We start from the raw sequence: 14366 nt of genomic DNA on the forward strand, positions 1-14366 counted from the left end.
GCAAGTTTCCAAATTAAAATAGGTACAAAAAAATAGCACAATGGAATAGCTATCTCAGAGATTCAAGAGGAAGAGTAAAAAGGGCATGGCAAAGTTTTCTCGTAGCTAGTGTGAAGACAAGGGTCATAATTTCCCTGAGCTGCAGTTTTGGTATTTCCATAGCTTTTTGTAATGGTGACTCTCAGGAAGTAAAGGTGCAGGTAAAAAGGCTAATGCCAAAAGGATACTAAAATAGAGGACTTCATAATCATTGTCATTAATTTATTTTTATTTTATTTAACCAGATGCTTGATTCCAGCTGCTTGAGAGTGCTTAAGATCCTAAATCTGTATGTCAGCTGGCCCTCCCAGCTTCTGGTCAAGGGGCAATAAATGATACTCTAAGAGGTACAGATTAGGTCCCCAAAAACTTCCTCCAGGTTGTTATCAGTCCATGTTCAACTCTAAGAGGCTCTTTCAATCTAGACCAATGTGGGAACTAGGTCAGGTATGAGAAAGCATCAAGACTTTCATGAATGGTGGAGATGAAAGGGAGCAGATGTTAATACATCTTGTCAGACTTCTACAATTAGGTTTACTGTTTTAAAAGCAGGTAAACCTCTTCTGTTTACAGTAAGGGAACCATGTGGTGCTAGATCTTTATACGCAGTCTTCCCTACCTCTTCGTACTGGACCTGACTCCCAATATCCATGTTTTAAGCAATTTGGAAAAGGGAATACTTCCAACAAAAAGATAGGAGCTAATTTGACTCAGTTCCATGGAACTGGGTGTCAGTTGCACAGGCAAAGCCACACCAGAGGTAAAAATCCTTTATGCTATCTATACTATTCTGTCCATCATCATGTGCTTATGACCTGAAGGCATAGTCAATAGGATCCTCCACATTTTCCCACCCCTTCTCTTCATTCTGATTCCAAGAGAGTAAGGCCGGGGCTGGGGGGAGTGTGGAAAACAACTTCATCACACACTCTTCTTGTTCGTGGGAGACACACCATGCAATCATAAAATTCTTTTGCACTCTGCAACTAGATTTGACTGTTCCTCAACTCTAGCCTATATTTTCTTTAGCCAATAAAGGTCAGAAAGTTGCCTCAGTAGCAGACACTGATATTTCTCGGAGTCCAGCCTGGTAACTTGCATTCAAAAGCCTAGTGCTAATTACAAGCAATATCTCTAGTTTAAGCACCATCTGTGGTCCCTCCATGGTCATTTTTCCTTTTGTAGAAGCCTCCAAACCTTGGGAGCCCACAGTATAAGACACTTCTGGAAGGACTGTTTTTGTAACAAGGCTGCTCTGCGATGACTCAGAACAGATAGGAGAAATGGATGAGGAGATAGCAAAAATTCTATTTCCAGAGCTGGACTGTTATGCAATCTGAAGAAATGCTATCTGCACTTGATCCACATGGTGGTGCTCGCTTCCTGATATTCCCAGGCTAGTTTCTTTTCATTAATGGGAAATCAGTACACTCAGATACCACTCATCTAAAGGGACATTATTTCTGAAATACTCACCAAGAAGAGATGAGTTTTTCCCTATTTTTCACTCCCACTTCCCAGAAAGAATAGAAGGAACCAATCACCTTTCTTTCATTTATTCACTGATTTCAATCTTTTCAGTCTTGGGGTAGAAGAATGACTCACACCAGGCAGCTGGATGTTACGGTCTTGGTACAGAACCTTATTACTCCTGAGAGGAAGCCTGCTGGCTTGAGGGGAGGGAGTTTTCAACTAGTGATCTCAGGCTCTGCCTTTGGTCCTTGTAAGTACTGCTGGGGATCCAACATGGAAGTGATAGGTATCTCAGTGGTGTTACCAAATAAAAAAAGTGGATGCATTCCAGCCTAATATGGAGGGAAGACCAGGAAGACTGTTTGGGGCTTTGTTTTTTTTTTTTTTTAATTATTCTTCTAATGATGTTTACATAGTTAATCAGGGTGGGAAGGATTGAAGGTTATGGGGGAATGGGTGAGACCACTGTTCCGTCTTATCCACTGAGGAGGCCCAGTTCTGACACATGGTCAGTCCACTGATCCTGCAATTCTGCCCATGGCTGGAATTCTGAGTCCAGCTAGAGGGAGTCCCAAAGAGACCTCATTTGAGCTGATCCCAGACCTGACTCCTGTATGTATTTGCCAGTACAGGATCTGGCTCAGTCTGTCACTCACAGCAGTCTACACACACACACACACACACACACACACACACACACACACACACACACACAGTTTAGCAATTGCTGGGTCAGTTCTGTGTTCAGCCTTACCTTTTATACAAACCAATGGATGTGTTCAGACAAATACAGCCCACTACACACTCAGCCCTCCAGCAGGAATTGGAGAGTAGTCAAAGCAATTCCCAATAACCTCCTTTAGGGCCCATCCACAGTTCTGCTTCCTGTGCAGTAGACTGGTCCAGTCTGTCTCACATCCCACTCAGCTCTCATACACATCAATGGAGCCTAGCTCAAACCAACCAACCCCAATATCTAGCCCACACTCATGCCACAGGGTGCCACTGCCTGTCTAGTCAGGCCCTCCCCCATCCCTCGCACTCATTCTCACCAGTAGGAGTTGCAGCCCATCAGAGAGGTTCCCACAGTTTATCCCAGCCCATGCTATACCCACCCTGGCTCTCATGAGCATCAGTGGATACTGGAGTCTAGTACAGTCTGGCACACCGCAGACCCAGTCCACATCCACGCTGAAGGACGCTGCAGCCATGCCCAGCCTGGATCATCACTCCCTTTGCAGCTCTTGCGTTCACCATTGGGAACCACAACCCAGCTGGAACATCCCCTTAGCTCCCTAACCATGCCTGTTCCCAGCCAGTGTTTGCTCTGACCCAGCTTGGCATAGCCCATCCCTCATCTTAGTGTTTGTCATCAGATGCTACAGCCTTATCTCCCCAGCCCACCCCCAATCCCAACTCTCACTGACAGGTACTACAGCTTAGCTTTCAGTCTGTTCCCATCCCTGGTTCATCTAAACAGGTAGGTGTGATAGCCTAGCCTGGCTCCTGCCCATGCCAGTGTGCTAAGGTTTGGCCTGGCCCTGCCTGATCTGCCCGCTTCCAGGACCAACCCACAGTTACCAATGGGTATAACTACCTTGCCAAGCCTGACCAACACCCAGGCCTGAATCACATGCTCACCAGTGAGATTTACAACCCACCAAGGGAGTGTCCCAAGTTCCCCCACCAGGCCCACTCCCAGACCCAGAACTTGAATGTGCCAGCATGTGCTAGGCCCTTACACAGCATAGGCTGCCCCTCTGTCCTGGCCTATGCATGACATGGTGGATGTTGCTACCTGACATGCTTCATACGCTATTCTTAGGTTTGCCTGTGGATGATACAGCCTGGATCAGCTCAGCCTGTACCCAACCCCAGTACCCATGAGTGTTGGGGGTTCCATGGTCATGCCTAACTCAGCCCATCACCATCCCCAACTCTCAAGCAAACCAATGGAAATTACAGTTCTACAGTGGTGGGGCCACATGCCCCCTACAGAATCTGCCTCCAGACCTGATTCTCCCGCATGTTGATTAGTGTCATGGCCCAACCTTAGCTTTACCTGTCCCCTGTTTCAACTCTCACTGGTGGGTACTGTGATCTAACCCTGCCCAGTAGGCAGACAGTTCCACAAGTAAGCCCCAGAGTCAGCTTTAGTGTGTACTATGAGTGGTATTCAGCAGTAGTCAATGCTAAGTAGCCCAGCTCAGGTCTGCCACATGTGCTGGTGCATAAGTCCGACCCTTAAAGGTCTTCCTGTTCCCCTCTTTAAACTGCTCAGTAGCAGTACCCTCACATGCCTGCAAGTACAGTCACCTTGTTGATGGAAGTCCCTCAAAAGTCATTCCTCATGTGCAACATACTCCCTAGTGGTCCTCCCTCCCATACATCTCCCTACCCGCTTCCCTAGGCAATATACCAATATACCCTCCATCATTTGCTGTGGTATCAGATGTCCTCTGAAAGCCCCAAAAGATTGTCACATCTTCCCTTTCTTAAGATTTATTTAATTTTTATTGGAAAGTCAAATTTTACAAAGAGGAGAGACAGAGAAAAAGATCTTCCAATTCACTGCTTCATTCCCCAAGTGGTCGAATGGTTGGGGTTAAGTCAACCCAAAGCCAGGAGCCAGAAGCATCTTCTAGGTCTCCCAAAAAAGTGCAGGGTCCCAAGGCTTTGGGTTGTCCTCAGCTGTTTTCCCAGGCCATAAGCAGGAAGCTGGAAGGGAAGTGGAGCAGCCAGGATAAGAACCAGCACCCATATGGGATCCCGGCCAATGCAAGGTGAGGACTTTAGCAACTAGGCTATTGTGCCAGACCCAATTCCCATATCTTCATTGTGCATCTGAGTATGCCATCCCTTGCTCTAAGCCACTGAGGAGGCTCAAATCTGCTGAAACAGTAGCCTTGTTGATTTAAGTACCTCAGAGGCCATTCCTCACCTGCACATAAGCCCCCAGGTCCCTCATGCCCCCCTGTGCTACCTCTCAGGCCTCCTGCAAGCCCACACTCCAGAGCCCCTCCAACACACCACTGGGCCCCACCCAGCTCAGGGCTCACTGGCTCAGCTCTCACTGTGTGCACGAGGCCCCTATTTGGGGCTTTGAAATCCAAAAATAAGCTCCCCATTTGTCAATATGAGCAAGTTGTACAAACTGTCTCTTTTTATGCAATCTAAATCTTCCATTTAAATGTTTTTACAGCTCAATGGACTTTTATTAAGACTGCTAACTAGGGATTAGGCAATATATAAGATGCCCAATTCATGCAATTACTAGATACACATATACATTTTTTAAAATGTGATACCTGTCAGGACCATAAAACACTCTGAACCTGAGGAAAGGAAAGCCAGCAAGAGTCCTCCAGTGAGTCTCTTGCCTGATAACTAATAACAGATACTGATAACAACTAGACCATAAGCCCAGCATGTCTGCAGAGCTGGCTGCAGACACTGACAGCTTGATGGTGTCTCCGATTTGGAATCTGGTCAAGATACCACCTACCATTACACCCAAATATTCCTCTATGACCCTTCATGGGCTCCGGGCATTTTATGCCTTTAAAACCTCCAACTTGGGTAAGAGTTGCTTCAAGCATATCCCTTTAACTTTGTACTTAAAAACACATAGCTTAATTGAGAAGGAAGGGAAGACCCCAATAAAAAGTTCCCACTAGAGCAAGTTTCATCATATTGTCTAATTTCCTCCCAGAATTGAACAAGTTAATTCCTGAGAAGATAGCATTTAAAAAACTAAGTGCCAACAGAATCAAGGACTGAAGCATTTCTAAGTTCTGGGGCCAAGAAATTACTTGGGGTACAAGCAAAAATAAATCTGAAGGATTTTTCTGTCCATCCCACATCAGATATAGCCAAGTGATAGCTCACAGATCCAACTCAATTCATAGATGCACTTGCTGAGCTCACACAGTGATTGATTTTAAAATCTTATGTTGGAAATAATAAAAATCCCTAGAGACATCATCTAAAAACCTAGCTTCTTAAAAAAAAAAACTAACAATACTAAGTTTTGTCACCACTGAATAGATTTGTGAAGACAATTACTCAAAAGAGAAATAACAGCCAGTCAGAAAGAAAAGAGTTGTTGCTTTGTAATAGTTCATTCACTGCATCGCACTCAGTCTACTTAATTCCTTTGTGCCACCTGCATGTACTATGGGTTCTACCTGACTTTGATTCCTCAATGGTCCCAAGAGAGAGAATCCTTAAAAGAAAGTTAACGTGGTCCAGTGAAGTAGCCTAGCTGCTAAAGTCCTTGCCTTGCATGCTCCAGGAACCCATATGGGCACCAGTTCCCATCCAGCTCCCTACTTGTCACCTGTCATCTTTAATTGAGCTCAGCAGTCAAAGATATAACAAAAACTTTGGAAGCTGCACCCAAATGGGAGACCTGGAAGATGAGCTGGGCTCCTGGCTTCAGATCAGCTCAACTCCAGCCACCAACCGCTTGGGGAGTAAATTGTCAGACAGAAGATTTTCTACTCTGTCTTTTCCTTTTCTGTGTATATCTGACTTTCCAATAATTTTTTTTTAAAAAGGAAAGTAAAAATGTCTATAGTGTGTGGAGGTACCAAAACTCCAAATCATCTTTGTAAGAGAGCCTTATTTTACCTGAGAATGAATGGGAGCAACCTAGATAAATTTTAGTGTAGCACACAAGGTGTGCAATGCTTCAGTTCAGTGTGAGGAGAAAAGACAACTGAAGAACTACAGAACAGGAAAACTTCCCTGAATTGCAGCATTTGATTTATGAGTTGGCAAACAATGAGATTTACTAACAAGTCAAATGAACTTCAGAAGCAGGCGAAAACCCCCTGTGTAGCAGGGACATGTCCCTGTATGCTCACTTGCTCATGGATAAGGAGCTGCAATGAAGGAAGTTTGTCTCAGGCTGAACATCAGCAACAGAACACCTTCTAGGATTATGTGCACTGAACACTGGGATAATTGTTCAAAACTATAAATTATTTTCACTTACATGATTTGTGCTTCAGTCAATTCATTTTAAGATTTATTTTGATTGGAAAGTCAGACATACAAAGAGGAGGGGAGACAGAGAAGATCTGTTCATTGATTGACTCCCCAAGTGGCTGCAACAGCCAGAGCTGCCCCAATCCAAAGCCAGGAGTCAGGAGCTTCTTCCAGGTCTCCCATTTGCATGCAGGGTCCTGTGGCTTTGGGCCATCCTCGACTGCTTTCCCAGGCCACAAGCAGAGAGCTGGATAGGGAGCAGGGTTGCTGGGACACAAACCAGCACCCATATCGGATCCTGGAACGTGCAAAGTGAGAACTTAACAACTTTGCTACCGCGCCAGGCCCTCCAGTCTTAATTTGTAAAGGTAAAGGAAAGATGATTAGAAGAGGTCAAAACTGTTGAAAGGATGGTCTGTTGTTAGAGGTCCCCTCCAAGCAAGAGGCCACACAGCAAGTACCAAGGATGGTCAGGAGGCAGAACTAGGAACAAGGGCAAGGTATGCATTGTCCAGAGCCTTTGCTGCGTTCTCCTGGGAGAGGGCAAGGCACGCCAGGAGAGAGCTTGGAGCTGAGCCACCAGGTGCTCTGAGCCTAGATGCTGAAGGGCAGAGAGAATGAGAGTGACATACGTGCACTAGAGAAAGGAGGTGGTTCCGGATAGAAACTTGGAATTGGTTGGAGGGTCTATAATGGAACTATAAATCTACAAATCCACAGCAGAGATGTAAACAAAGTTTCCATTTGTTTGACCCTGAGAGTAATGGAAACCAAGAAAACAAATACAGCATCTATAAAACACTGTAAGAGACCTTAGGAAGCCCTAGATCCAACTCCCATTTTATAAATGAGAATGTTGACATAGTAAAAAGGCTGCATCTTATGCCAAAGTCTAGCAAAGTTTCAATAAGGAACAGAATTTCTTTGCACTACTCCCAACATTGCAATCTTTGGCTAATGCTACACTGATTTATCCTGATGATGCAATTTTCTTCATCATGTCTTGGGAATCCAAAGCAGGGATTAGCAAACTTGTTCTGTAAAGGATCAGACAGTAAACAGGTTTGTGAGTCCTACAGACTGTTACAACTAATGGCCTCAGGCAACATTTTAGTAAATTTTTGTGTCTCTGTTCCAATAGAAGCATTATTTATAGCTACTCAAACTGAAATTTTATATTAATTTTCAAGTATCATGAAATTTTTTTTATTTCTTAGCTATCTAAAAATTTAATAGTTATTCTTCGTTTGTTAGATATTTTTAAAAATGGGTAGCAATCAGTTATGCCCATGACATAGCTTATAGACCTTAAGGAATGTTTCTGTCTGAATTTGAATGACATCACAGTTTAGCACTCTAGGTCTTGGCTTCTTCATTGATAAAATAAGTTAACTAGACTCTTAGCCTCCTGGGGGACCTGTGAAATTGGGATGACTCAACCACAAAAAATGAGTAACAAAAGGGGTTTGTATTAAGAAAGATTTCTAGCTTGAGTATGTCCAGGAATCAAATTCAGAAACTACATTATGAAGAACATCAAACACACAGGAGGTTAACCTAAAAAATAATTTCATGGGATGATAAGTTGAGGAAACAGGATTAAGTAGATTTCTCAACTCTAACATAAATTAGAATAATCTAAAGAGGGGATTCTCCCCAGAATCGCAGACAAAGATATGTGTGCAAAGCATTAACATCAGAGGTATAAACAGGAAACACACATGAGACAGGAATGCAGAAGAGCCATGAGCTTGAGCAAACAAACAAACTGCTGCTGTAAGCGGCTAGAGCTCAGTTCCAGTGGGAGTTCTCTGAGAGGATGTAGCTTCAGAACCATCCCACAGGGCTTAGGCACTTATTTAAGTTCAAAATCCTAATGACTGAGGGTCCACATGGGGTGTAAACCTTCCTTCACCTCCAGCTTCTATTTGAGGGACCCCAAAATTTCCCATGAGAGAAAAACAAATAAAGGATTCAGGCCAAAAGGGAAGAGAACTGGCTTCAAATGGGATGCTATAAACATGCCAGAAACATCCACCTGGACTATACGCAGAGGGGAAGGACAAGACAGAATGTGAGTATAATAGAGAAGATGTGGGTTTGAGGAGGAAGGAATGCAACACGCTCCAAACTCACTTAGCCCTAAAACACCTTCTACCATGAAACATCCCCAATTTTCTGTGAAAAAAAAAAATCTATTCTTGAGTAGAGGCTATTATAAAGGATATAGAATTGTGCTGGTGACTGAGTAATTCTGGAAAAGTTAAGAGGTATCTTCTAGCTATATTTTCTAAAAGGATGACAAAACAGCAAATATTAATAAGCCTCTGAGCAAAAATGAGGCCAACGTATTTTACACAGTGCCAGGCAAGAGGTCAATGCCCACATGGAAAACACAGCACAGAACAATTCACCTCCAAAATGAGGTTGCCATCTGAAGTGCTGCATGTCGGAGGAAGCACAGAAGGTTCAAATGGCTCTTGGAACCCTGACAAAGCATCACCATCTGCTATCTGAGACCCAACGCCTGAGTCCTTAACCATCTGCACACCTGCTCAGGCATGTCACACTGGGGGAGTGATGGTCATGCCCTCATGAATGCTGTGGCACTAAAACAAACAAACAAACCTACTTCAAAAAATAGCTCTTAGGCCTCTGACACCATTGCTTTCATAAGTTTAGAGTCTGTCCCAATGAAGAAATACAAAAGAGAGATTCATAAGCCTAACTTATGTAGGTAGTACACAAGTTTCTGTGTAATCAAGATATTTAGGCAACCAGGTTATGTATTGAAGTCAACAAACTGTTAAAGGTAATATGGCAAACACTAAGCAGAACCTAATCTGGGAGCCACAATGTACATTCTTATTTTAAACTTTGATCAATGTAAGACTCACCCTCTACTCTCATTCAGATTTCACCTCCAGATCCACATTTCCCAGGAAAGCTAAACTAAACCCTTTTAAAATTAATCATGAGTAAGTGCTTTTACGTGCACAAAGCAATCATTCTCTAACACAGCTCCTCTCAAAAGAGCTTGGTTACTACACTTCTTTGGATCCTCTGGGCCAGCCAGAGTTCATCTAAATGTGGCACACCAAAAAGGAATAGTCCTTGTCTTTTGATGAGAAAAACTATTTACTTGGCCTATCTTCTCTGGGCAATAGGATTTTTATCCTAAATGTTGAGTAAGGTCCACCCAGCTCAAAAATGCCTCTGAAAAAAATAACTGCATAGTTCTATTAAGGTGGCACTTGTAAAGATATCTTCTTTCCCAAAAGAGTAAGAACTCATTGGGTATATTATTTTATAAAGGGAAATAGATTTTTTGTTTTCTAATTAGTCAAGCCTATAATAGGCACATAGTACACTATAGCAATTAGACTTACAGGCTCCTAGGTCAGACTGCCATGTGCTCACCTTGGCTTACCACTTTTCATCTGTAGGACCTGAGTCAAATCACTCAAGCTGTGGTTCAGCTCATTTGTATATAAATGGGGAACAATAACATATGCAAATGACATCCATGTAAATGAAAAAGTATTTATCATGGTAAATGGAATATAATTAGCTTTTAAATGGTCACTATTTGTGCTAGGCTAAAAATGGCCACCTTCCTCAAGAAATGTCCAGATTTCAACCTGAAAATATTACCTTTTCTGGAAAAACCATCATGAAGATATGATGAAAGTAAGGATCTTGAGGTGGGGAGACTATTTGGATAACGAAAGCGGGCCCTACACATACTCACAGGGATCTTCCAGTGGGAATTGCTGGGGGGTTACACTCATAAACACAGAGACCATGCAAAGATGAGCACAGATGGGCTTTGGAAGTGCTTCCCTTGAAGACTAAAGAGGTGTCATTATAAGCCAAAGAGAGTTGCAGCCACCAGAAGTTCAAAGAGGCAAGACAAGGTTTCACTCACACAATTTTTATAGATGGGCTCCTGCCAACACTTTAATGGAAGCATAATGCTTTTGATTTGATACTTCTGACCTGGAAAACTGTGAGAGACTACAATTCTGTTATTTTAAGCCACTGTGTAGCAACTTCTTACAGCAGCCACAGGAAACTGGTATGACACACAAGTGTTAGTTATTTTTGTTGACTAACCACTGCTGATTAACACAACTTAGTAGCTCAAAACACATGTTTTCCTATCGTTTCTGGGGGAGAGGAATCGAGGCACACTTTGCTATGTGCCTCTGCCTTGAGGTGTCTCACCAGCTGTAATAGAGCTGCCATCTGGGTACATGAGCTCACCTTCATGCTAGAGCAAGGCAGGATATAAGCAGACTTCAGAATTTCTAGACTGAGAACATCTCATTTTCATTGAACACTGGAAGAGGCTACCTGAGTTTCTTGCCACTGCGTATTACACTTTCATATCACAGCCTCAACACAGCAGCTGACTTCATTATAGCAAGTGATGGCATGTTTCAGAAAGAGGAGAGAGTGAAGTCAGAAATCGGCATTTCTTCTAGCCTAATCTTGGAAGGGATAACTCATATTTTGCTGCCTTGTCTTTAAATGAGAGTAGTCAATTGGCTAATCTTCCCCCTACTAACACTGAGATTCCATAAAGGCACCAGCTCATGTTCTGGCTGCTCCACTTCCCATTCAGCTCCCTGGGAAAGCAGTCGAAGACAGCCCAGAACCTTGGGACTCTGCACCATGTGGGAGACCCAGAGAAAGCTCCTGGCTCCTGGCTCCTGGCTTCATGTCGGATCTGCTCTGGCCATTGCAGCCACCTGAGTGGACCAGTGTGAAAGGAGGATCTTTCTCTCTGTCTCTCCTTCTCCCTGAGAATATGACTTTCCAATAAAAATAAATCTTAAAAAAAATGAATAAAATAAGGAAGTCAGTAGGCACAAGACCATTTCCAGAACAATTATCTGCACATAGACTTTTGGATGGCTATCCTAATTCTTGGTCTTCCTCTGAATAGCAACCTAATCTAATTCACATTGGTCTGGTTATTGTATAAGGCATGACTGCTAATTTAAAAACAATCCTTTTGTCTGTAACTACTCAAAGATCAGACCTTTACAGGGAAATATTAAACCTATTTATATTTTGACATTTGTTCCATGTATTTCTTTGCCTCTCTTCCAATGGTGAAAAACATATGTGCTGTGAAGTTACTCAATAATGGTTTCCTGTACATGCCCCACCGTGGTGGAATGGTTTTCCCATATTTGCCCACATTGGTGCAAAGAGAGCAATTTCCAGCCTGTAGCACCACCTCTGCTTCTCAGTGGTTACTCGCCATGTTTCACTGTCACTTGTGTTTCTCCCCAACCCCAGAATCTGTGGCTAGTCTTCAAAACTGTTCTTTGGTTTCACTAACATTTTTCTGCTTAGTCATATCACTTAGATCAAACAGCACACATTCTTTGAGCTGAAAATACCCTGAAGTTGTTTAAGCAACTCTAATGAGATTTCTCTCAACAATTCTCTGACAGTCTCTGTGCTAGTGAGGGTAAGAGTTGAGATGGAAATGATTGTGTATGTAGGCAAATGCACCTGTCTGTGTGTATGTGTGTTTTTCATCATGTATGGTGCACAGATGCTCTGGCCTTCAAGCAACCAATAGGTACTGAAGAAATGTTGGTAAGCAGCACAAAATGCATGCTGCCGCAAAATCAATACATTTTTTTAAAAATGCAGAATGTGACAAGGGTTCTGAGAAGTGATGGTTAATGTGTGTACTGGTCCCTTAGAGAACAAAAATGCTTTTTTGGCTTCACATCCTATAGTATCAATCAAAGACCATTCAGGAAACAAAAATTCCACAATAACTTAAACTGAAAATAATTCATATAAAGGGTTAGCTAATAAAAAGGGAATAAAAAATAAATATAAAGGTTATCTTAAGTCAGAGTAAGAAAATTCAAGACAGCAACAAATTTGCAAGGGCATCTCCCCTTACAAGACTAGGGTTCAAACCTTATTCAGGGAGCTCTGATTTAAGCTTATTGAGTACAAAGTAGTTGCAAAAGGTCCACAGTTTGCAAGCCAAAACAGGCAAGTAAGAAAACATGGTTAGTTCTGTCAGTGAAGGTTGCTGTCATGTCTCTGGGAAGCTTTCGGATGCACCCACAGAACTCATAGGGAAGCTTGGCCACAGGAATGCTGCCCTTTGCCCTAAGAAGACAACTTTCAGCTGATACCCGAGAGTTGCTGGAGGTCATCTCCATTGAGTGATCCCTAAGCAAGCACCGTAGGAAAAAGGGTAAGTACATTTGACCCAGAAGGCCTTTTCCCTGCAGCTTTGCTCCACTACAGTTGAGTCTGGAGCTGAAAGGTAATTTGTATTCACTGGGAACACAAATGAGCTCTAATTACATCGGTTCTGTAAGAACCGATGCAAGACCTCTCAGGTTATTCCCTGTGTGATACCTTATTGCTTCTCTTTTCCTTAATTCAACCTAGGAGACATTTTGATCTTCATAGAGCAAATTAGCCATTCTATTACTTTAACACTCAGTAACCGAAAACAACAATGAACTAAACCCTCAAGGTGCAGATGTGCTAGTACAGTAGGAGAAGTCACTTCTTGAGATGCCCATGTCCAATACGGGAGAGGGTGCTTTGAGACCTGTCTACTCTGCTTCCAGATCAGCTCCCTGGTAATGCACTTGGGAAGCAGCAGCAGATGAACCAGATATTTGGTTCATTGTCATTCATGTGGGAGACCGAGATGGAATTTTGGTCTCTTGGTTTTGACCTGTCCCAGCTGGGCTGTTGCAGGCATTTAGGAAGTGAACCAGTGGATGGGAAAACCTGCATTCTCGCGCTCTCCCTTTCAAATGAAAATCGATCAATAGAAATTTTAAAAAAACAGTAGACAAGATTCTCTATTCTGAATCCCATTTTCAAGATGCCAAAATGAATCAACAGATACCTTTGGTTCTTCTTCAGTTTATTTTTTCTTAAGTTCAAAAAAACTTATTGATTCAACTTTCACCCCTTTCTAATTCCATTTTGGTAAAGCCAGAATCCTTTTGTTATTTGTGGGGTTTTTTTCCCATGTGATATTAACCAGAAGTAGAATAGATATTAGATAAATGTTTTATATCTTGTTAAATTACCTCTTTCCTGGTCTTTTGGTTTTCACTGGGTAGTTTTGTTGGTTTATTTTCATTTTTGCCCATTCCCATAAGTGTTTCCAAGTTTCAGATTCCTCCATCTCCAGAATGGAGGGTAAAAGATAACCAAAGAAATTCACCATGATGTTATTCCTTCTCTCCTTTTGAAGAATCAGTTGGTGTTTGCTGTATTTTTAAGGTTCAGAGTTGTTCATTGCACTCAGCAGGAGGAATAGGCAAAAAAAAAAAATGCAAAAAAAGTTTGAGGTTTAAAATATGTATATACTGGAGCCAGTGCAATGGCTCAACTGGCTAATCCTTCTCAAAGTGCCAACATCCCAAGTGGACATTGGTTAGTGTCCCAGCTGCTCTATTTCCTTTTCAGCTTCCTGCTTGTGACTTGGGAAAACAGTTGAAGGTAGCCCATGTTCTTCGGACCCTGTACCCATATGGGAGATCAGGAAGAGGATCCTGCCTTCTGGTTACAGATCAACTCAGCTGTGTAGCTACTATGGGCATTTGAGGAATGAACCACTGGACGGGAGATCATTTTGTCTCTCCTTCTCTCTATAAATCTGCATTTCCAATAAAAATAAACCAATCTTTGAAAAAATGCATGTATTATATTTTTAGTCAGAGAAAATAAGGTGATTTTTTTTCAGTTTAGTTTAAGTTCCTTCAGGATGCCTTTGCTGCTCCCTGAATCCCAGATTAGACTCCCTTTCTCAGTATGTTGCCAGAACCACCTAAGACTTGTCTCACTACACA

Source organism: Ochotona curzoniae, unplaced genomic scaffold, assembly GCF_017591425.1.
Source record: "Ochotona curzoniae isolate NIBS_2020 unplaced genomic scaffold, NIBS_Ocur_1.0 scaffold_4701, whole genome shotgun sequence".
NCBI lineage: Eukaryota > Metazoa > Chordata > Mammalia > Lagomorpha > Ochotonidae > Ochotona > Ochotona curzoniae.